Source organism: Rattus norvegicus, chromosome 1, assembly GCF_021556685.1.
Source record: "Rattus norvegicus strain SHRSP/BbbUtx chromosome 1, alternate assembly SHRSP_T2T, whole genome shotgun sequence".
Lineage (NCBI taxonomy): Eukaryota > Metazoa > Chordata > Mammalia > Rodentia > Muridae > Rattus > Rattus norvegicus.
In genome coordinates this window covers 272600688-272624656 of record NC_141534.1, presented here as the reverse complement: position 1 = coordinate 272624656, position 23969 = coordinate 272600688, and the positions used below count along the sequence as shown (strand labels likewise).

Below are 23969 nucleotides of genomic sequence, written 5' to 3'. Positions count from 1 at the left end.
CTTAATGATTTTATTTTGTTGTTTTGGATTAGCTGTTTAGAGACAAAAGACTTCAGGCTCTAATTAGCCGCTGTAAAAAAAATTAATTTAAATAGCCTAATTGACAACTTGCTGGAAGCTACACACAGTCTTGGTTGCCTAAATTGTTTAATTCCTTGCAGAAGTGGGTGTAAACTTTATTTTCTCTTATAAAACAACCCTAGATCAACCTATTACCAGATATTCACCAAATATCTGACTCATGAGCTCCACGTCGGCACCTGCAGCTCACAGTCACCTCTCACAGCTGCCTATAACTCCAGCTCTGTCAGGTCCAGCACTCTCTTTTCTAACCCTTGGGCATTTGCACTCCTGTGCACATATGCATGTGCACACACACACACACACACACACACACACACACACACACACACACGCATATCTACATCAACATTTAATCTGTGGGAGGTACACATGGAGTCCAGACCCAACCTTTCCTGTAAGGAATTCATATTTGGGAAAAGCAAGGTTCAGAGGAGTTCTATAGGTTATAGGTTCAGAAGAAGGGGATTCGAGGACTCTGGAACAGCTTAAAGTAGGCAATGTGACAGAGAAGTTGGGTGAGAACTCACTCTCCGTAGGAAGAGCTATTTAGATCAAAATAGAGTCAGGCGATCTAAGGAGGAAGAGAGACCTGTTTGGGAGTTGGTGGGTAGGAAGGGTAGTAACAGATAAAGATGCTTGAGAGGAAGATGAAAATCTGCTCTGAGCTCGAAGCACAAGGCAGAGGCCATGCTGTTCGTACTGCTAAAAGAACCCCAGCCCTGGGACAGCGTGGATAACAAAATGCACTGGTTTGAAAAGCACTGTGCAGACCAGTGGGGCCAATACCAGAGTCATTAGGAGCCATGTGGAAGAGTGCAGATTGGGTCTTCAGGAAACAGGAAGGCCTGAGGGCTGTGGGTCGGACAATGTGATCAAAGTTATATTTTATAGCCTTTCCAACCACAGAAGACAAAGTGGGCTGGAGAACAATGTGGGTGAACAGAGAGGCATGAAGAGCAGTTGGGAGCATGTTGTAGTCATTCATGGGAGAGAGCCAGAGGGCAAAGGGACCATATTGGAATCAGTAAGTGATGACACGTAAGAGAGTCCCTGATGCCGCCCTTGCTCTGGCCAGGACATGTGCTCTGCACATCTTGCTGATAGTCTCCTTGTCTTTCTGCTACTCTTGGACACAGGTCACACAGCAGACACATGAAGCATGAACTTGGGACATTTGCCCAAGAATTCATACCTGCCATAAATTATTCACTACCTTGCTAGTACCTGTGATGGTTAATCTCCACTGTCAATATGACAGGATTTAGAATCGCTTAGAAGGTGTTCAAGGATCTGTGAAAGCATCTTCAGAAAGGCTTAACCAATGAGGGGAGTTCTATCCTGAATGTGGGCAGGACTTTACTTTTAAAAAAATGATTAATCATTCCATTCATTTACATCTCAAATGATATCTCACTTCCTGGTTACCCCCTCGATTAACCCCCCCATCCCATGATATCCAACTTCCCAGTTACCCCTCCACCAGCCCCCATCCCACATCTGCCCTCCCCCCCTATCCTTTGCCTGTATGAGGGTGCTCCCCCACCCACCCACACTCTCCCACTCCACCTCTCCAGCATCCCCTTACACTGGGGAATCAAGCCTTTCCAGGACCAAGGGCCTCCCTTCCCATTGCTGTCAGGCAAGGCCATCCTCTGCTATCTGAAGCTATGGTTCCCTCCAGGTACGCTCCTTGGTTGGTGGTCTAGACTCTGGGAGAACTGGGTGGTCAGGCCTATGCTGATCTTCTACTGGGTTTACAATCCCCCTCCTCTCCTCCAGGACTTTTCATAAGAGAAGATAGACTTGAAGCTGAGCATTGACATAGATCTCTCTGCCTTCGAATTGCAGATGCAATGTAACCAGCTATCCCATGTTCCTATCTCCACAACTTCCCTTTCATGACAGACGGTATCCTCAAACTGTGAGCTAAAAACCCCTTCTTTCGACAAATTGCTTCTAGTCAAGTACTTGGTCGCAGCAACAAGAAAAGCAATCAAGACAGACCATAAATAATTCTTATTCAGAAATTTATTATCTAAGAAATGAGACTGTTCTGTACTTTCCTCTTGAGGGACTCCTCCATTAGTCAGACCCATCAAATACAATCTTTACACATTCCTGGTGCCTTTCTACCCATGGAGATCAAAGTTACCAAGAGTCATTGGCTTGGGTTATAACGACCGTTTAGAGTTTGGTAAAAAAATTAATGAAGCACACAGTGTGGTTCCATGCAAGGAAAGAAAGGAAATGAGCTGCCTCAGGCAAGTGCTCTTTACCTCTGATGAAGTAAGTTCAAATGTCACTTCTCTGATTCTAGTCTGAGGCTCTGCCCTCACGGTGTACACCATTTGATATTTATCTCTTACTCCAGTTTACTATAAAGCACTGTGACTATCTGTGTTAATCATTATAACAGCTTGGCATATTGAAAACACTGAGATCTGAATGTACGAATGAATGAATGAATGATGTTAGTTTAGTTGACTGTGATATGAGGAAATTTCAGTGGTAGTTAAGGGGTTGGATTATGAGGCTCCTAAGATTCCCCTCTACAGAAGTAGGCTTCCTTCTATTCCCTCTCTCTCTATCTCTGTCTCTCTCTGTCTCTCTCTATCTCTGTCTTCTCTCTGTCTCTGTCCCTCTGTCTTTGTCTCTCTGTCTCTCTCTGTCTCTGTCTCTCTGTCTCTTTCTCTCTGTCTCTATCCCTCTGTCACTGTATCTGTCTCTGTCTCTCTTTGTCTCTCTGTCTCTGTCTTTCTCTTCCTTTCATTCTTTCTTCTCTGTGTGAGAGTGTTGTGCATGTGTACGTGTGTGCATGTGTGTGTAGTTGTATATACCCATCTGTCTTCCTGTATGGAAGGTTGAGAGGAGTCCAGCTCTATCACACTACCTTATACCTTTGAGACACAGTTCTCACTGGATCTAGAGCTAGGATGGTGACCAGTAAGCCCCAGTGATCTAGTCTATGCCTAACACACTGGTGTGGTGGTAGGTGCATGTGACCATCGTGGTTTCTGTTTCTGTTTTGCTTTGTAGGTGCTGGGGATTTGGACTCATATTCTCATACTTATACAGCGAGCACTATTACTACTGAGTCACCTCATTGGCTCATTAACTATTCTTATGCTAAAACCCTATGTCCTGATGGTCTAGGAATAAGGAAAGCCCCTGGGAGTTTTGCTAACCCTCTAGATCCCAAGCCTCCACCCTTCCTATGCTTTGTCATGCTTTTATGCTAAGATTAGTTTTCACTTGCCATCAGGAAAATCCTTGAGTTTCTTATGAGAGTATCGGTTTTCACTTTTCTTTGTTCCACACTTAGTGTTTGTTCTGTTTCTTCCTTCCCTCCATCCCTCCCTCTTTCCCTATACTATCTCCCTGCCCAAACCCCACAACTCTCTTCTGTAAGTCTCATCTTAATATTTGGAATCCCTGAAGGATCTCTAGATCTAAGAATACATTTCATGTCATAGTCTCTGAGAACTACATCTAATCTAGGTGGCTGCTGAATTGGGAGTGCTTCATTGGTATGCTTTTAAGTCAAGTCGGTGTGTCAATGTTCCGTGCAAGTATTGTCGGATGAAATAACGTTTTGTGGTATGAGAAGGTACTGGTGTCCTGTGGCTGCTGTAAGGAAATTACTTATCAGTGGACTCAAACACCAGTCATGAATCGGTGCTGGCTGGGCTGTGCTTCTCTTGAAGACTTTAGAGGAAAATCTGTTCCTTACTGCTAAGCTTCAAGTGGCTTCAGAGTCTTTGGCTTGTGGACACACTACTCTGGTTGCTATGGCCCCTCTCCTGCCTGAGATCCCCCTCTATCTTCCTTACATTTGATTGCATTTAAGGTTGAAACAGATAATGTAGAATATAGTATCCCTCTCAAAAAATTTTATTTAAATATATTTTTTTCTTTTGCTACACATACTGATATTCATCCCTTTGCTGCATATGGTAATGCTTATGGGTTCCAAAGACTAGGGCACAACTTCAGGGACCCACATTCAGCACACCACACAAGGTAAAGCTTACTTTGCCTTGTCATAATCCCAGGCAAAATAGTATCCTAGGTTAAAGTTAGCCCAAAAATGGAATGTGTGTATTATGTTTATGTTGGCAACAGGGTGGCCCTATGAAAAGGAAGCTACTCAGGATGAAGCGAGTCTGAAGCCATTTCAATTACGATCCTTTCTACATAACCAGTGAGGAATAAAATGGAGAGGGCCAAGTATTCCACTCTGTGGTACTTTGGAGGATGCAAAATGCTTCTTTCAATAATTTCCCCCCCCCCAAAGAAATGGTGGTTATTATTTCTACAGTAAGGATCATGGGTGAGGGCTCTAGAAATAGCCTGCAGAGGCTTGAACCTTCTGTTTCTATGTTAAAACTCTAGGGATTTGTGTCATTCAGCAGTGGGAGGCCTGCTTGTTGCAGTGGGCGGCTACAAGACTGAATTATAAACACAGCACAGAGTGTATATTCGATGACTGGCATGAGAAGCACCATGATCAGCATCAGTATTGTCTTCAGATCACTGTGAGGGAAGTAGGTGCCCTCACACAACTGAGAGTGTCTCTGAAAAAGACAAAGATCTTGAGAACAGATCTGGGAAAACTCTTGGAAACCCATCCCATCATCCTGCCTTTCACCAAATCATAAAAAAGCTGGCTGGCTATTTCAGGAACTGAATTGTTTTCAAACTTCACAGGTCTTAAATACTCTTGCCCCGCATTTATTCTTCAGAAGTTCTGATGTGCTTGTTTATTTCAGCAAAATTTCATTTAAAAACACTTTAGTATGTGCAAAAACAAACCTACTGGGACTTACAAGTGCCAATTTTAAAGTTGTATCGAGGACAAAGAACTATTTGATCAAATAAGTGTGGGCTCTGGATGTGCCCAGATATTCCATTTAAGGATCCAGTGGATATATCTAGCATCAACACCCCTGCCTTTGTTTGCAGTAGGATAAGATGAGGAGTCACCATACATTTCACAAAAATTGCCACAGTATCGGGTCAGAATTTTGGATTAAAGACTACAATGTATCTTAACACAGTAAAGAATCTGGTGTGTGTCTCAGTTTCTTTTATTGTTGCAGTGGTAAGATACGTTGACAAAAGAAACTTAAGAGAGACTATCTATTCTGCCTCACAGTTCAAGGGTATGGTCCACTGTGGCAGAGAAGTCAAGCAGGCAGGGCCTTAAAACAGGCTGGTCACTTCACATTCACAAGGGGAATGCAGAGTGATAAATGGATACTTTGTATACAGTCCACGATCTCAGCTGAAGTGGGAATTTCTGGTTTCGTTGGAGACTCCGTTGTGTCATGTGATGTTTTAGCGGAAGCTGTCTTACGAGAGGATGTTTTGCTGAAGCAGACACGTGAGAGGATGTTTTGATGAGAACAAACATATGGTGTTTCTCTGGAAGCTGCCTGGAGAAGGGCATGGGATGTTTTGCTGGAGCAGACGCTTGAGAGGACATGTGATGTTTGGAAAGTGTATAACCCACTAGACAGTGGACAATGATGCTCTGGCATTGGTTCGCCTTGCTGGTCTTCAATGGGCTTCACTGACGCTGGTCTTTGCTGCCATCGGTTCACCTTGCTGGTCTTCAATGGGCTTCACTGACGCTGGCCTTTGCTGCCATTGGTTCACCTTGCTGGTCTTCATTGGGCTTCACTGACGCTGGTCTTTGCTGCCATCGGTTCACCTTGCTTTCTTTGCAGATCTTCGTTTGTCGTGACTTCATAGGGAGAAGCACATCAAAGAACATCTGGTGGCATTCCAGCTGCTTCTTGCTGCTTCGGGGGACTCGATTGAGCCACTGTGGATTGCGGACCACAAAGATTGGAATCATCTCAAAGGACTACTTCTAAACAGCTCCACATCCCCTTGTCTTATTAGCCATGTTCCTCCCCCACCTTTGTTCAGTGGGTTGAAACATTTAAGAACCCTTATTAAAGTAGGTTTTAATACACACACACACACACACACACACACACACACACACACACACACGCCTACATTATCCAAGCAAATGGTTCCACCCATGGTGAGGCCTTCCCTCTCCATTAATAAAATCAAGATCATGTGCCATAGGCAAGCACAGAGGCTAACCTAACATAGATAATCCCCCAAAGAGGTATTTGGGGACTTGTCTCCTAAGCCCTTTAGATTCTGTCAAATGACCAATTAACTCTTAAAATGACAGAATGAGCTTAAAGGTCAGGGAAGTAAATACAAATAGAACAGAAACAGAAGCCAAAAATGGAGCTCACTTCATGGGAGAGCAGGAGAAAGCAAAGGTCACAGGGCTCTGGTTTGTGGCACCAGAAGTCTGACTAGAGGCTCCATTCATGCTGGAGAAGAGCTACAGCCTAGGTCTGGAAGCACAGCTTTGAAATCAGACACAGACAGCATTTGCCTCCTGCTCTGAGGCTTGTTCTCAGGAATGGAAAATACTTACTCCCATCTGAGTGCCGATTCCCTCGTAGGAAGTTGGGATTAGAAGGATGGCATCACAAGGTTGCTGTGGTTGTTAACACCGAATACATGCCCTACTATGTATGTAGTATAAACGCTCAGTGAGTGCTGTTCACGTGTGGAAACAAGATTGGAAGCAGAGCTGATTCCCTCAAAGGAGCGTGGCATAGGAATTTGTGTCTGACACAGAAAAGCATCTAGCTTTATAGGAAGGCTGGGTGTCATTTTATTTCCTGCCTCACATGTATTAGTCAACAGACATGGTTGACAGGCAGAAGAGCTCTGTCACTGCTCAGTTGTTCCTTTCATTTATTCGTCTCATACATATGCAGAATAACGGAAGGACAGACAAATGGACAGGAGACACAGATAGGTCGATGACTGGCAGACAGCAGTAGGTAATAAATAAATTGATGATAGGTGATAAATAATAGATGATAGGTGATAAGTATATATGTAGTAGGAAGATGATAGATAGACATTCTACCATTATACTGAGCAAAATGGAACTTATTAATCCCTCTTTGCCCTGGAACCAACTCATCTTAATGGTAGGTTTTAAATCACAGATGCTTCTACTCTGTCATCCTTCAATTCCACACCCAAAGGGGATATATCTGAGTTGTGCACTGTTAACCCTGGCAAAGACGTCAGCATTAGCTTAGAGAAAAATGCTTTGCAGAGTCTGAGTTTTATGAAGGATTTCCCAGATCCTGGATGTTCGATACAATGGGCTTGGCTGTTTTGTTTTGTGTTCCTGGCAGGACTGTTTCCCAGTATGACCTGATCTATATTTTCCCACAGTCTCTTCTGGGAATAGAATGAGTGAGTCAACACATTACATTCCGATCCATCTCTAGAACACGGTTGGAAGCTTGTATTTAAGTTACTTAAAAGGAAAAGCCCAGGTGACCTAGCACCAGATGCTTCCTTTGCATAATTGAAACCAATGAGAATTAGCAGGGTTTGTTTGTTTGTTTCTTTGATTTTTAGGCTAGAGAGAGGAAGAAAGAAACACCCAATAACAGTGCAATGGGAACTGAAATTTTTAGTTTCTCCTGGGCTTGGATGAAACCAAAATTGCTGGCTGCCTCTTTTCTCTCCTACCTATGTAGGTTGCAGATTCTGACAGGAAGACACCTCGAAGTGCATTGCGTATGAGTGCTGACTTCTGCTTAGAGTCAGGCATACTCGTGCACGGGACTGTCACTCTTTCAGCTATTATCAACTTTCTGTTCCTGCCCGTGTTGTCAACAACTTTGATCTGGTGGTGCTCTGGGAAAGGACATGAATGTTCTGAGTGAGATGAAGACAGAGAGAACAGCAACCCAAGACTCATGATGAGGAAGAGTCCAGAAGAAACAGACACCTTCCAGGAAAAGGGAGTGCACTACCATAGCTCTATGGGAGTCTCAGCAAGTGCTTAGATGAATGATTGAATGAATAAGTGGATGCTGGTACTACCAGAAGGGGATCACTTAACTTCCAAGAGCTTGTGGCATGGTTGGGAGGGTGTTGAGTCATAAGACAGCTCTCTCAGAAGCTTGAAAGTCTTGGATATATCTAGTCTATAAACTATTAAGACCTAGAGACTTCAAAAGCACTAATATGAAGCTAAGAATGAGGTTGGGGTGAGAGGCTGAGGGTGGCTCTCCGAGAAAACCATGTTTTACACTTCTAAATAACGATCATCTGTTTCTGGGTAGGAGACACATAATCTGTCTTACATGGTTCTTTACACTCCCCATCTCATTGAAGTAGAGAGATATGGTTTTGTAAGTGAGCAAAAGTATCCAATGGCTTTTTGCTTTCCAATGCAAAAAGCTATCATGTGACGCCCAAGATGGTGTAGACAGGAGTCATTAAATCTCATGACCTTGCTATCTTAATAATTAGTCGGGTCATTCATTTAAACTCACAAAGGTTTTAGTTATTTTCCTCATTACTGTGACAAAATATTGGAATGCAGTTTAAGGGAGGAAGGGTTTGTTTTGGCTCAATATTTGAGGGTGTAGTCCACCATGGTGGGGAAGACATGGTGGCAGGAATATGGTGGGTTCATGCTGTACTGTTTATACTGTGTCTGATCAGGAAACTGTGAGGGAACAGGAAATAGCTCCAGGTTATAAACATTGGGGCCTTCTACCAGTGACCTACTTCTTGTGAGGCTCCACCCTTCTAAAGTTTCCACAACCTTCTTTATAAAAAATAAACATTTATTTTTGCTTTTAATTATATACATATACATACACACACACACACACACACACACACACACACACACACACACATATATATATATATATATATATATATATATATATATATATATATGCACATATGTGTCTATGTAGGGTATGCAAGCCCAAGTGCAGTTCTTCAAAGCAGCCGAAAGAAGGCATTGAATCCTCTTGGAGCTGGAATTGCAGTTGACAACTTGCATGCTGGGATCCAAACTTGGAACCAATGTAAAAGTCCTGATTTCACAACCTTCTACACAGTAATACCAGCTGGGGACCATGTGCTTAAATGCTCAAACCTGTGTTTAAACCACAATACAAGGGCATCAACTCAACGAATGAAGGTGCTGTGGATTGAATGTGAGGTGTTCCCCCTCAGGCTCATTTATTAACTGCTGAGTCCTCAGTTGGTGGCGCCATGTTGGGATATTATGAAAATTTTAGAAGGTGAAGCTTAGTTAGAGGAAGTAAGTCACCTGAGACATACTGATAAAGTTACATGTGCATCTGAATTCCTCCTCCTCCTCCTTCTCCTCCTCCTCCTCCTCCTCCTCCTCCTCCTTCACCCCCCTCTCTCTCCCTTTTGTCATCTGTGAAGAAAAATGCTTCCCCCTCCATATTCTGTGGCTGCTGTGATGTCCTCCATAATGGGCCCAGAGTCACATGGAGTGCTAAGATCTCTGTCTGAAACTGTGATTGGAAAGCAATCTTCCCCACCTTTCAAAGCAACTGATTGTTTTCTTCAGGTGTTTTGACACAACTGTCACAAAGATAACAAACACAAGTAGCCCAACCTCTAGATAACAACAGAATAAAGTTACCATTTGCTCTGTCCCAGATCTGTGGCCAAACATGGGCCCACAGCTGAAGAAAGTGAAGATATTGGGGTTCTTGATGCAATGATCACAGTCTTCTTCCTGGAGCACACTTTGGATTAGTGGCTAAAGTTACCCCCAAATAAAGCCTAGGAGGAAATAAATGACATTAGTGGTTGACAGTATTTAATTATTAACTTCCTGTATTCAAGCAATATAATGGCGTATTTTTACTTAGAACAGTGCATTTTGGGTTAGGTCATCTGCAAATAGATCTCTAAAATATGAAAACTAGACTTCCCTCAGCCCTGTGGCTCCCAACCAGGTGGAGTTTAGTCCATCAGGACACTTGGTTGTCATACTTGAGCAGTGCTATTGGTGCCTAGGTGCAGAGGCAAGAATGCTGTTGACATCCTTCAGGGGTGATGTTGGCCTGGTACCAGGAATCACCTATCCAATACTGTCATTTGTGCTGTGACTTGGAAATGCTATCTTGTATTCAAGAGCTGAGGTGCTTTCATCGATGCATCCATCTATTCATCCACCCACTCATCTGTCTGTCTATCTATCCATCATCCATCTGTCTGCTCACTTATCCTCGCTTATCCATATGTTCATTTATCCATTCAAACACCAGCCACTCAGTCACCCAGCCACCCATCCATCTGTCCTCCAACCACTCTTCCAACATGCATCTGCTAAACACCCACAAGGAGCATGTAGGCAGGTGCTCTCTTATACCCATTACCACCTCAAAAACTGAATTTGGCTTTTTGAATGCCCAAAATTGATTATCCTTCTCACCTATGTTCTCCAGAAAACATCCTATTTTATGTACCCACAAGTCACCAAGCCTCTGCATTTCACAATTCCCGGTCTTGCTCCTTTTTTCCCTGTTTTATAGCTCATTGAGGTCACTTCTCCTCCTGGCTATTGGCTTAGTGCAACTGAGCCTGCAATCTACTGAGAGAAGAAATAAGAACCGACTTCACAGGCAAAACATTTACCTGGCATGCTCGGCAGGTCCAGCCAGCCCTGTGATAGCCTTCAAGTCTGGTTAGTGAGGTATGCCCCTCTGGAGAGGGGTGAGAAGGCTGGGTTCTCTAAAGGCTCTGCCAGGCCAAACTTCCTGGAGAAAAATTCTCTATCCATAAAACACATTTTAAGTAACACCAAAGTGCACAGTGACCCATAGCTTTCTTCTTCTGAACAAATTGTTTAAAGACCAAGATGTGTTGGGGAGATACTGGGCACTGGAGAATTAGCAGCAGGTGCTATTTATAGAGCCATTGCGCTCTGCAGAGTTCCCTCTGCCCAGGGAAGGCTATTAATCTTCTCCAGCAAGAGAGAAAAGAAGTAATAAACTCAATAATGATTTAGAGCAAGGGGAGAGAAAGTACTGAGGCTAATACTAAGGTGGATCTAAGCCAAGAGATTAGCTTCTCTCTGTGGAAAATAACACACACACACACACACACACACACACACACACACACACACACACACACACACCACGGAACATGGACAGGGACACATGCTCTTCCCTCCATCCTCTCTGAACTCACTTCTATTTACCTTCTTTTCTAAAATTATTTTATTTATTTACATTCTGCAAGTTGCTCCTCTTCCTGGTTCCCCTTCTCTGAGTGTTCATCATCCCATCCTCCTTACTCCCCTGCCTCTGAGAAGGTGCTTCCCCACCTGCCCACCCACCCCCACCTCACTTCTGCCAGCATCCCTCTTCCTTGGGGGCATCCAGTTTCCACAAGATTAAGCATTTCCTCTCCCTCTGAGGCCAGACAAGGCAGTCCTTTTCTACCCATGAGCCCAGCAGCACAGCCTGGCCTGTGTATGCTCCTTGCTGGGTGGCTTAGTCTTTGGGAGCTCTGAGGGGTCAGGTTTAGTTGACACTGTTGTTGTTCCTATAGAGTTGTAATCCCCCTTAGCTCCATCAGTCCTTCCCCCAAACTCTTCCATAATAGTTCCTGACCTCAATTTAATGGCTGGCTTTAAGTATCTGCATTTATATCTCAGTCAGTTGTTGGTAGAGCCTCTCAGGACAGCCATGCCGGGCTCTCCTCTGCAAGCACAATATGACATCAGTAATGGTGTCAGAGTTTTGTATGCACACATGAATAGATATCAAGTTGGGTCAGTCACTATGTGGTCTTCCTTTCAGTCTCTGCTTCATTTTTGTCCCTGTATTTCCTTTAGACTGGAAAAATTCTGGGTCAAAAATTTTGAAGATGGTTGGGTAGACCCCTGCCTCAACTGGGGGCCATGCCTATCTACTGGAGGTGGTCTCTTCAGATTCTATCTCCCCAGCGTTGGGCATTTTAGCTAATGCCAACACTGTTGAGTCTTGGAAGCCTCTCCATCCCAGGTCTCTGAGATTTCTCTAAAGGTTCTCCCCCCATACTCTACCCCACACTTCTCTTGTAATCCCAATCTACCTTCTTAAGGCATCTAAATGGTTCTTCATTTTTTGTGACTGACAGGCATGGTCTTCAAATGCTGTCTGGATGTGCCACACTCAAAAAGTTAAGGCACGTGGGATTGCCTGAGCCTTACAACACTGTTGCTCACCAATACCTAATAATGTAAACCATTGAACTCCTATTTGACTCTTTTTATCAATAGTAAATCACAGAGTGTATTTTAGAACATTTCTACTTCAGCATAGTCTTATATGCTGGTGGGAAAAGCTTAGCCCGAGGAAAAGGTTCATATATAGAATCAGCCAAGGACAGCAGCATTAAAGCAATGTCTTACTCGAAGCTTTGCCTGAAGAAACTCATCCTTTTCCCTGAAGTTCTCATGTATCACAAGCATAAATTAGGGATGTCACAGCATCAGTTCTCTTGAAGGTAACTCACCTTTTTTGGAAAAGTTGAATATGGATGGTTTTCCAAAAAAAAGTGATCGACCTCTGTTGTGCTCTGAAGTCCTGGTGAGAGGGAGGAGTCCTCACTGAAGGCAATTCTGCGATCCTGCCTTTTAGCATGTGAAGTGTTCTTTATTCCTTCATGTCAACCAGAGACTATGGTGAGAAAGAGACACCTGGGCATCGACAGAAACCAGGTCCCACCACACAACCAACATGAAGTTTGGATGCTCCTGCAATCCGTTGTTAAGGCAGGATTGCGGAGTGGTAGTGTGTAACAAACTACAAGTGGTTGCCTTTCAGATCTTTTTTTTTAATTGGATTTTTTTAAATTTACATTTCAAATGTTATCCTTTTTCCTGGTTTCCTGTCCATAAACTCCCTATCCTATCCCCCTCCCCCTTCTTCTATGAGTGTGTTCCTCCTCCCCAACCACCCACCCCTTCCCACCTCCCACTCTGACATTCCCCTACATTGGTGTGTCCAGCCTTGGCAGGACCAAGGGCTTCTCCTCCCATTGGTCCCCAACAAGGCCATCCTCTGCTACGTATGCAGCTGGAGCCATGGGTCTGTCCATGTGTATTCTTTGGATGGTGGTTTAGTCCCTGGGAGCTCTGGTTGGTCGATATTGTTGTTCTTAACGGGGTTACAAGCCCCTTTAGCTCCTTCGATCCTTTCTCTAACTCATCCAATGGGGACCCTGTTCTCAGTTCAGTGGTGGGCTGCTAGCATTCGCCTCTGTATTTGTCATGCTCTGGCAGAGCCTCTCAGGAGACAGATGTATCAGGCTACTGTCAGCATGCATTTTTGACATCAGCAATATTGTCTGGGTTTGGTGGCTGTATGTATATGGGCTGTATACCCAGGCGGGGTAGGCTATGAGTGGCTATTCCTTCAGTCTCTGCTCCCAACTTTGTCTCCATATCTCCTCCTATGAATATTTTTGTCCCCCCTTGCCCTTCAGATCTTCAGAGCTGAAACTGACTGGATGCCCAATCTGTCTGAACATTCGGATGACCATGGCATGGAGAGAGCAATGAAGATGCTCAAAGCCCACCACTGTAGACGATAGCTTTGCACATGCCAAAGGACAAGTGACAAATGTGCTGGATTAAAAACCCTAAAACACTTTGTTTTACATTAACAAAAAGAAATCGATATGGACTTGATGTAAGGAGAGCAAAGGATAATATTTGGGAGTGGAATGGTCATGACATGTTTGAGAGGCTCTTAGTACTGAAAAAACACCAGATCTTCTATCTGACTATAATCTAAGACAGGGGCTTGAGGACTTGAGTTTAGGCCCCCGGACTCCATGTAAACACACCTGGGGTGGTGGTATATGCTTGTAACTCTACCATGAAAGTGGGTGAGTATGTATCCCTGAAACTCATTGCTTTGTTGAGTTAGCTGGAGAGATGAACTTCAGGATTGATGAGAATAAAAGTATCAAAAGAATGAGGTAGAGAGGAATGGAAAGGATGCCCAACGTTAACCTCTGGCATCCAGACACATGGTACCCTTGTACCTTCACACACATGTACATACATTTACACCAGCACCCTCTCCACACCACCCCAGAGAGATGGTATACTGCAGGGCTTTACAAGATGAACCTTCTCTTAGGAGACATCAGGTTGTCAATTGTATGGTCTGACCTGTTATATAAGAAACAGCTCAGCTTGTATCAAGTTATAATACCATTGTCTCAATAGCTACTCATCATGGAGAACTTGGAAAGTAGATATGACTACCATTAGCCCCACTCTGTAGGTAGGATAACTATAGTAGAGTGTGATGCATGGCTCCCTGTGATGCAATGGAAACTAATTCATGCTTTCCAGTTTCCATTATGCTATAGAAAGTGTAACAGGGAGCACAAACTACATTTGGAGAAAGATAATTCTGGCAGCACTGGGCCATTGGTTAGAACACAGTACACACTCTGCAGGGACATTGTGGCTATGAGCTGAGCTCTGAAAAGAGCATGACTGTAGATCATATCCCAACTCTTTTGAAGCACTTCACAAATACACTGCTCACATTAAAAGGCGTGGAGAGATGCCCCAGTGACTAAAGCTTACTGTGCAGATGTGAAGATCTGAGTTCAGCACTCCCACTGGGAGATAGGATGTGGAGACAGGGGGATCACCAGAAGCTCAGGAGTCAGCCTGACCGACACAGTGGTGAACAACAAGAGAGTTTGTCTCAAAGAGGAAAGTCATCTTCTGACCTCCACATAGGCACTGCAGCACACACAAGCCCATATTCATATGCAAACAGGCATCAGCCACACACACTCACAAAATGATTTTCTTTTAAAAAGCAAGACCAGAAGAAACTTCATATTTTAAATGGAGGAAAGAAAGAAATCACAAAATTTTGTCTGATTGACAGAATGGTAGTGGATTTTCATAATGAAATGCTTCATTTATCATAAAGGAGCCAGGGTACAATGGACTTGAATGAGAGCGAACCAAGCCAAGGCTGTCACCACCACATGCTTCCATCAAGACTTCTCTCCTGTAGACATTGACCTCACATTCAACCTAGTTCTTTGCAATGTCAACACTTGAGACAGAATTCCCATACGAAATTATCTTTGCTCCTACACAAGAAGGCATACCCTTTCTCCACATAAGAGTTTCAACAGCTCCATGAACCCATGGCCCAACTCTATCAGCGTGAATATCATGGCCAAGCTCCATCTATGTCTAGCCTACATGACATCCATTTGTCTCTAATGGTTCTTCAGTGTAACGACCAGTTACTCTGGTTTGCATTTCTTTCCTTTTGAAAATACTCTTAAGAACAAACAAGCTTGTTTCCAACATTTCAGTCAGAAGTATTCGGGGCTTACCTGCTATAACAGTGGTTCTTAACCTGTAGGTTGTGAACAGGGGTCATATATCAGATATCCTTCATATATTTCCAATTTGATTGATAACAGTAGCAAAATCACAGTTATGAAGTAGCAATAAAATAATGCTATGGTTGGAGGTCACCATAACATGAGGAACTGTATTAAAGAATCCCAGTGTTAGGAGGGTTGAGAACCACTGTCTTAATACGAGGTGAGTTATTTCTAAACATACGTTCAAAGTCTATTAGTAACAAGCCATGCTCAGCCATCCTGTGGCCTGTTGCCTTTGCTGTCTTGGCCTGACCTTGGGTTGGAACAAGATGTGTTTGTCTCTGCTCAGTTCCCTGTGGGCATTGTCATAGGAAAAAAGTAGAGCTGAAACAGTGATTACATCCTGGCTTTAAAGATCCCATAAAACTTAGAGCATCCCTGCCTCAGAGGAAAACATCAACATTGAATCACATGTCTTACCAACTTCACTGTCAAATAAAAAAAATCACAGTTATTTTTCAGAGGTTTCCCCATTAGCTATAGAAATGAAGTTGTTCTGATGACTTGCTCTGGTAGCAATCAGGTCCATAGTTAGGGGAGGGTCAGCAGACGAACAGGAGTATGCTACTTTTCAAAACACAATAAGGGCACACGCTGAAAGAAAAACAGCCTAAGGAAGAAAGACAGGCTAAGAATCTGGGAAACTTTTGAAAAAAAATAGCTGAAACCAATGATATGTGATTTGCAGAATCTCATGTTTCTGCTATTTTCACAAATATAGATCAGTGCTTGTCTTAGAGGACAAAGTTATTAAACAAACTTACTCATGGCTTTTCTACCTTGTACATAAGAGCTGTGCCACAGGCAGGGTTGTTTTAATAGGATCAGTGAAGAGTGTTTTCAGAGTCCCTGTGTGGAATCAAGATATTCCAGTTTTCATTAAAACTCTGTAAAGTTCTTGCTATGGACAGCTTTTGAATGCTTACCTTTGGCTTACCAGTGATAGTTCAAAGTGTAGCCATTTTCAGTGCCTAGGCTTCATTAGTTGGTGACCAGTTTATATGAAGGTTGAAATAGCTTCAAGGAAGGAGGGTCCTCCCAGTGACATGGCATGGCTGCTGAGAAGTCTATATAGCTCAGGTATGGCCTGGTTGTTCCTCCTGCTCTCCTGGCCTGTAAGTCCAACTGGAAGACCCAGCCCAGCCATGTAGCCTAGCAGCACCAGAACATGTTCTTTTGTTCCACGGAGACTGGTCTATTTGGAAGGTTGGTCACTCCAGTAAGTAAAAATCATGAAATTAAGAGTTCAGTCACACCTTTTAACCAAAGGAATGTCTTGACTTTTTTTTTTAAAAGAGACTCAAGTGCTAAGAGTCTACCAAAGAAGCCATTTTCTTTTTCTTTTTTTGTTTTATTTATTTTATTTATGAATACACTGCAGCTGTCCTCAGACACACCAGAAGAGGACATCAGATCCCATTACAGATGGTTGTGAACCACCATGTGATTGCTGGGAATTGAACTCAGGACTCCTGGAAGAGCAGCCAGTGCTCTTACTCTCTGAGACATCTCTCCAGCGCCATGTACTGACTTCTAAGTGCCCAACATAGACTGTAAATATAGTGTGGAAGGCCATCTTCCACCAACCTGGAAGTGACATAGAAAGCCATTTCACACAAAAGCCTGAAGGCTCTCTGATCCCATCCTCCAGAGCTCAGGTTTTCCCGTGTGCTGCTGAGAAAGGTTGCGAAGGTGACAGAGCACTGCCAGGACTCAGCTAGGCATGTCAAAATCCACAAAATGTCCTAATAGGGATCGTTTAGGCCTTTAATTTGGTGATAGAGTAGGCTCTTGCATGACACCAAGTAATACTGATTCTTGTGACAGCAGCCTTGGTCCCAGGGATAGACCCAGATCTTGTGAAAATAAAGAACAGCTGTCTTCTTAGGGTCTCTCCTGGGCCCAACCTGAATTTCACCCCCAGAAAAGTTAAATAATCACCAAGAAACAGCACCATCCAGTTATGGAGGAGAATAGTTCTCCATCTTGACCGAGGGGCTTAGGCTGCAGCTTCATTGGTACCCTCATGGTGGCCACTGCCATGGCAGAGCATCCCTGGCTTCTCTTTTTCAAGAAGTTGCATCTGAGGCCAGGTCATGCTGAAGGAATATAGGTATCTTCTCCGTTCCTTGGAAACTTCTAAAGGATTCTAAGTTAGTAAATTGTACTACGACCCAACTGCTACTAGAGGTGCCATCTCCACGACTGAACTTGACATCATAAAATGCATACAGTATTTCTTTGAGATTCTGTGACTTACTTAACGTACTGACAGGGTCTTGCAGGACAGACCATGCTGGCCTTGAACTTTGAGAATCCTCCTGCCTCTGAACCATGGTGCCATAATTATTGTCAGATGCACACACACTGCTGTGCCATGCCTACTTCAGCTTCTTCATGTTGCTTTGCATAAACCCAGTCTTTCTTTCGTGGGCTCTACTTAAAGATCTTTGTTTAGCTTTTCCACTGATGTAACATGAAATATTTTTCTCAACCCCATGCATATACAAAGTAACTCACACAAACATGCATATGGTATATTGCTCTCCTCTCCCCTCTGGCTCTCTTAAGCTTCTCCCACTTCTGTTGACCCCCTTCCTGTCAACCGTATTCCCTCCTGTCTTCAAATCCTTTTTTGCTCTCTGACTCTACTTGGGTCGTTGGCACGAACATGATCCTCAGCTTTTAAAAGCACAAAGATATTCAGTAACAGGAGCTCTGCAGGCCTTATCTGCCAGAAAAGAGGTCAGCTTAGAATCTCTTGGCTGGAAGAGTTTTGCCCAAAGAGGAAAATCCTTTCACTATGTATTGATTGAAAAGATTTAGATGATCTCATAATTACTTTATACAGTTAAAAAAAAAAGCAGAAGTCTGTAGTGCCTTAATGTTTTAATCTGGATTTATTAGTGTGGATATAAAGAGAAAAAGACTTGCTTAATTGTCTCCTATTGAGAGATCAGTAGCACACTCTGGGTGATCGATTTCTTTGTGAGTGTTACCTAGGTCTTGGGGCGTGTGTCTCTCAAACAGTATACAAGCCACAGGAAAATATAAACCAGTCACCCTCACAGTCAAGGAGGCTAAATTCTAGAGGAGTCTGTTCAAATGGCCTCCTTTCAAATACCTGATTATGGGACAGCTTCTCAAATTGAAGCCCTGTAACTTTTTATGACTGAATAATTATCTTTCTTCCCAATAGACTTCACTTACAATGAGTTTTGACCTGGCATCTGTCAATTTCAAAGACTTTTTAAAGAGTTCCTGGCCGCCAGAATCATCTGTGGGCTGAAAACGGGTAAACGTATCTCTTAGGAATATACAATAATAAAGCTCGTTGCTTATTCAGTGACAAGTTTGTACCATGGGAAGTTATTGTTAATCACCACCCTCCTGGAAGAACGGACTCAGGTAGAGATCTCCTGTTTCACTCTCTGTTTCTAACCGTATGTTCAGAGGACAAGCTTTTTAATGAAGGAAAAACTCTGCTATCCAAATCTCCTGCCCCTCCTCTGGGGCTGGTACCCGAGAATGCGGTTCAAGATGGAGAGCTGTTTGGGATGGGCGTCCTATAGAACTTTGCTGGAGAAACACCCTGAAGTGTGACCGTCACATCTGCATCGAGTTATGAAAAAGGAAGGCTTGTTAACCCGCTGTTTGGAAACCAGAACACTTTTATCAGTTCATATAATTGCTAACCCCTTATTCACTGCTCAGCACTGGAGCGTTCTTTACCTCCTAAGACCTCACTAATTGCTGACAGATTTGATTTCTCCCTGACAGCAGGAGTCCTGTTTCTGGCCTTTACATCAAGTAATTGCTTTATTTTTCTCCCTCTGCTCTAAAAAACGGAATTCCCTTCTCCCCTGCTTGAACCCCCTTAATGGCTTCTTTCTCTGTTATTAAATCCTTGCCATTTAAATCACATTTAGCGATGTTTTGAATAACTGATTCCAATTACTAAGGCTCTTACCAAGAAGCAGCTGAAAACGCAAGTCATTACTTGCCCATAGACAAGCAGTTACACCTTGCAGCCGAGCCTCTGGCGAACTGTATTGTGTTTCTCCTCAGTACGGGGCAATTTATACTCCTAGGGGGCTGATGCTCAGCAAATATACAGCCACTGGAGCTCTCCCACAATATCATTTGAGCATAATAGATACTAGATTTTATATTTATTTTATAAATAGCCTGATTCCTTAAAGAAGCCATTCCCTCCTTCCCAGAGTAGCTGGATGGGCCAGTTGGGACAACAGCAGAGATGAGAAGCTGACCCCCGCATGACCCACATCAGGTTTGCTCTACAGGGGTCTAACAAACTCTCGCTGGCCCATACAGGTGACAGAGCCACCCTGTCTGCCAAGGACAGTGCACACAGCCCGTTACACTTCACTTTGACACACCTCGGTTTGGTTTTCTTTGGGTGGGGGGTAATTAGTTTAAAAACATACTGAGAATTCTCACCACCCTGTCTTTATCTCGTCCCTAAAATTCCATCACTGTCGTCTTCTTCATTTTCCAATTACTTGGCAAAGGGATTCATTCATCTGGTAAATTCTACAACATGACTGACTCTGTGCGACCTGTGTTCTCATTGAAGACTTGGTAGGAAGATCCTATTTTTTTTTTCAGCCATATTGAATGTAAGGAGCCAAAGTAGTAAAAATCTGTTGCTTGAGGAAAATAATTGGCCACACTAGCCTGTTGTAGGTATATTTTCTTACCACATTGATGCTGAGGAGACATGATTGTGTCGGGTACCTCTGATGCAGGACCCCCACCTCTGCCCCATCCCCACCCCGTTACTCTGGCTATTTTAGCTGGTATGCCCCCAATGATACATCTTTGTCTTTCTTATCTTGAATATCAAATAACTAATGAATTGTATAAACATGTGTGTCACCTTAGGTTTAAATGGCTCTTCAGGAAACTGACCTGGCCAGGCCATCTCGGCTATCGGCAGATCTGACTTACTGAACTGGCCAACCTCCTGCTTCCAATTTCATTAGTCAGTCGTACACCTTGGCTAGATCTGGGGCTAAAGAAGGTTATCGCTAATTTCAAACTTGAGAGTTCTTAGCAAAATTGAAAGGTCTCTCAATTTCATAATTACATCTACATGTGAAAATGGTTTTGTGAGTGAGGTTAAAGTCAAGAGGCTTAATAAATACCACCCCTGTGAAAGTAAGTGAGTTCTGAAGTCATTCATTTGCTCTGCTATGCACAGCCCTAGACCATTCTCTACTTTTTGTGGGGGCCTAGGAAAGATTAAAGACAAAAGTTCATTGCAATAGAGTAATGGTTTTTCTTTAAGCTCTGAACATTTTGTTTTTCATCTTTTCGTTAAAGTGAGGAACGTGAGGAAAAAAAAAACATTTTCTATTATTTGACCCTCTTCAAAACACTGACCCCAGAACACAAGGAGTTAAGAGAATTTAAAAAGGTGTCACCAGGACAGAGAACTTCAAAACCTCCTGCTGCCCACCAGATGCCCACTGAGATTCATAAGAGACTCAGGCACACAGAGGCAGGCGACTGGCCGGGGCACCTGGGATTTTGTATTTCCTATTCTTAAACATTGCCTCTTACATTATTTATGTGTGATATTTGTGAAAATGCTACCTTGAATGGCCCAGAATCCCCAGTCTTCTATTCGTATGTGGTGAGTGCTGGATTGGGACATTGCCTATCCCAGCATCTGTATTATTCATGCGTTTCTAACGTAAAGGCCATTACCTCATTCCTTAGAACCAGGGTACTGCCTATTCATCGACAGAGATGAAAAAAAAATCTTGTTATAAGGCTTGGGATGAGTACTTAACGGACAGAAATAGCCCAGCCTTCTGGAGCGTCTATTATAAACAAGCACCCTCTGCTTCTGCTCAGTCCATCACCCTGTCTCTCACCTTCTTAGGTCTTTGTTGAGAGATCCATTTACAGAGGGGTTCTCAGTGGCCAGTCTTCTCCCCTCAAGGTTCCCAGAGGAGACCTCTGCTGCATGAGGATGCTGCAAGAGTCAGTAAGTGCATGTAGCTTTGGGGCTTTTAATACCAAACACATCCCATCAGGCAGATAGGGGATCGGCAAGAGGCTTAGAGCCACTTCAGTAGTGAGGAAAATAAAGTAAATAAACTAGGCCTTCACAGTGACAAGAGTGTGACACATGAAAACAGTTGCTCGGGACTCAGGCTCCGGAGCCAGGATGCTTGGATTGAAAAAACGTGCAGTGTATCAGTTGTGTAACCATGGGCAACTCATTCTGCCTGCCTGACTTGGTATTCTGTCTGGGCGAGCTCATTGTGCTGTTATCTACAGAAGAAGCATCCCATGAATTAAACCCGGGGATGGCATAGAACAGTTCAAACATGCCAAGAAGACTACCAAAGTCTAGATTTCAGTCAAACCTCACTGCTGAATTACCTTGATCATTGCTCCCCAGGTAACTGTTCCTTCTCCTTTGGCAGAAGCCCCCAGGGTCTTACTAAGGTGTACAGCGTCTTCCTTTTTAATTTTTCAGCAGACTCTTGCTATAAAACTCTATCTAGCTTAAGGGAAAAAATGATGTCATCTAGGCTGCTCTAACCGGGGACCTAAAAACAGTGAAAGAAGCGTTGGCCATGACCTTGTAGATGTTAAGAGGGTTATTTCAAGATGGAAATAGAACAGGGTTAGGGTTAGGGTTAGGGTTGGCCTTGAGGAAGGGCTATTCTGGGCTACTCTTGTCTCTGTGTGGGTCAACTTGACTGTAGGAGATGCCATGTAGAAAGACAATCAGCTATGGCATGATTTTAATGAAGCCCTGTAATTTTCTTTTTTTTTATTGGTTACTTTATTTATTTACATTTCAAATGTTGTTCTCTCTTCCTGGTTTCCCCTCCACAAACTCCCTATTCCATCCTCCCTCCCTCCTGCTTCTATGAGGGTGCTTCCCTACCCACCCACCCACTAGGGATCCATCCCATCTGCAGACACCAAACTCCAGACACTATGGCTGATGCCAAGAAGTACTTGATGACAGAATCCCGATATAGATGTCTCCTAAGAGGCTCTGTCAGAGCCTGACCAATACAGATACAGATGCTTGCAAACAGCCATCGGACTGAGCACATGGAGGAGTTAGGGCAAGGATTGCAGGAGCTGAAGGGGTTTGCAACCCCATAGGAAGAACAACAATATCAAACAACCAGAACCCTCAGAGCTCCCAGGGACTAAACCACCAACCCAAAAGTACACATGGAAGGATCCATGGCTCCAGATGCATATGTAGCAGAGGATTGCCTTACCATGCATCAATGGGAAGAGAAGCCCTTCATCCCATGAAGGTTCAATGCCCCAGCCCTGTGATTTTCAGTTTTGTTTTTAGTCTTAAGTTACTGGACAAATAATGGCTTCATCCTTTCATGCATGCACACCATGTATTTACTTCTTTGCACTTCCAAAAGACCTCTCTTATTCCCCTTCCCCTTTCCCCTAGTCCCTTTCCTTCCCCCAAATAGCCCTCATAGATACAAAGATTTACGTCTCTCATGTGGTTGGAAACATGAGATATTTGTCTCTCTGGGTTTGGCTTACGTCACTAAACATGGTGGTCTCCTTTCCACTGATTTCTCACCAAATTAACATAATCTCATTTTTTATGAATGACTAAAACTCCATTATGTACATGCACTATATTTTCTTTCACCTATTCCTTGATAACTGATAATTGGGCTGATAAGCTGGTTATGGTGAATGCTGTTGCAGTAATATGCATATGCAAGGATGTGTGTTATGCTTAGATTTCTTTGGGTATGTATGCAGGGGTCTTAGGTGGGTCCTGTGGTAGTACTATTGCTAGCTTTTTGAGGAATAGGCATGCATATTAATTTCCATAGTGGCTACCAGAAGTATATAGGATTCCTCTCCCCCCCACCCCCACCAGCATTGGTTGTCACTTTGTTTCTGTTTTTGATGATAGCCATTCTGACCTGAGTGAGAAATCCCAATGTAGTTTTGATTTTCATTTCCTTAGTGGCTTCTGAATGTTGAACATTTTCATATATGTATTGCCCATTTGTTCTTTTCTTGAGGACTATCCATTTGATTTATTTGTTCAGTTACTGATTTCATGGTTTAGTCTTTTGCTTTCTAGTTTTTATCTTCTTTATAAGATTAATGCACTGGACAAAGATTTTGTGTAGTTCTTCAGGCTCTCTATGTTTCATTTGCTGTGCACATATTTTTAATTTTTTGTAATCCTATCTGCCAATTCCTATTTCCTGACCTATTGGGGTCCTCTTCAGAATGTCCATCCCTGTGTTTATATATTGAAGTGTTTCCACATGTTTTTCTTTAGCTGTTTCAAAGCTTCAGGTCTTACATTAAGGTTTTAGTTTTTTTCTACAGCACTGGTTCTCAGCCTGTGGGTTGTGATCCCTTTGGGGTCACATACCAGATATCCTGCATATCAGATATTATGATTTGCAACTGTAGCAGAACTACAGTTATGAAGGAGTAACAAAGTAATCTTATGGCTAGAGGTCACCACAAGATGAGGAATGGCATTGAGG

The 23969-nt window shown here is 43.2% G+C and overlaps 1 long non-coding RNA gene across 1 annotated transcript; it reads right to left on the bottom strand.

The window, feature by feature from the left end:
- Positions 1-2105: 2105 nt before the first annotated feature.
- On the bottom strand, positions 2106-10793 carry LOC147997168 (uncharacterized). Its single transcript, XR_015655473.1, has 3 exons — positions 10633-10793; positions 9632-9774; positions 2106-5911 (listed from the first exon to the last, which is right to left on the bottom strand). It is a non-coding gene; the product is annotated as an uncharacterized LOC147997168 (long non-coding RNA).
- Positions 10794-23969: the final 13176 nt, after the last annotated feature.